The sequence below is a fragment of the Pteropus alecto genome, unplaced genomic scaffold (assembly GCF_000325575.1).
Source record: "Pteropus alecto unplaced genomic scaffold, ASM32557v1 scaffold8, whole genome shotgun sequence".
NCBI lineage: Eukaryota > Metazoa > Chordata > Mammalia > Chiroptera > Pteropodidae > Pteropus > Pteropus alecto.
Genome location: NW_006494609.1, coordinates 16,721,325 through 16,722,212, shown reverse-complemented (window position 1 = coordinate 16,722,212; position 888 = coordinate 16,721,325).

Sequence of the window (888 nt, the reverse complement as noted above, 5' to 3'; positions counted from 1 at the left end):
AAGCATTAAAATCGCCAACCTTGCCTATGGCCATGCCGCCCTGAACAAACTCGATCCCGTTTAGCATTAAAATCGCCAACCTTGCCTATGGCCATGCTACCCTGAACAAACTCACTCCCGTTGGATCTAAGCAGGGTCGGGCCTGGTTAGTACTTGGGTGGGAGACCACCAAGGAAGACCAGGTGCTGGAGGAGTGAAAAATAAAAAATAAGGAATTGTAAGCTAACAAGGTCCTTGCAGTCTGTGAGGTCGACCAAGGTTTGCGTCGCCTAAAAAAAAAAAAAGAAAAAAATCGCCAACCCTGACATTGTGGCTGTGCACACTTCACTCAGTCCTGTCCCCTTTTTCTTCGTGCATTTCGAAGTTATTATGTGCGGACACAGTAACGATTGTTATGTCTTTCCGTTGACTAGAGCCCTTTATCGTTGTGAAGTGTCCCTCCTTCTCCCCAACGATAGGCTTTGTTCTAAGTCTACTTTGTCTAATATTAATGCAATCACGTATCAGCTTTGCTCTGGTCAGCATATGCAATGTACACTTTTTCCATCCTCTTACGTTTAATCTTTCTATATCTTCGGAGTTAAAGGGTGTCATGTGGGCATCGTGCAATGGAGCCTTGCTGTTTTATCCAGTCTAACAATCTCTGCTTTTTAATCGGAGTGTTCAATCCACATACATTTAGTATAATTACCGTTATGGTGGGGTGTAGGCCTACAGTCTGGCTATTTTTCTTCTATTTGTCTCAACTTTTTTGCTTTTCTGTTTCTCTGAAATGCTTTCTCTTGCATGAATTCATTTTTTTTCTGGTATTTTATTTTATTTCCTCTATTGCATTTTTAGCTATACTTCTTTCCATTCTTTTTATTGGTTGTTGTGGGGGTTCTAATA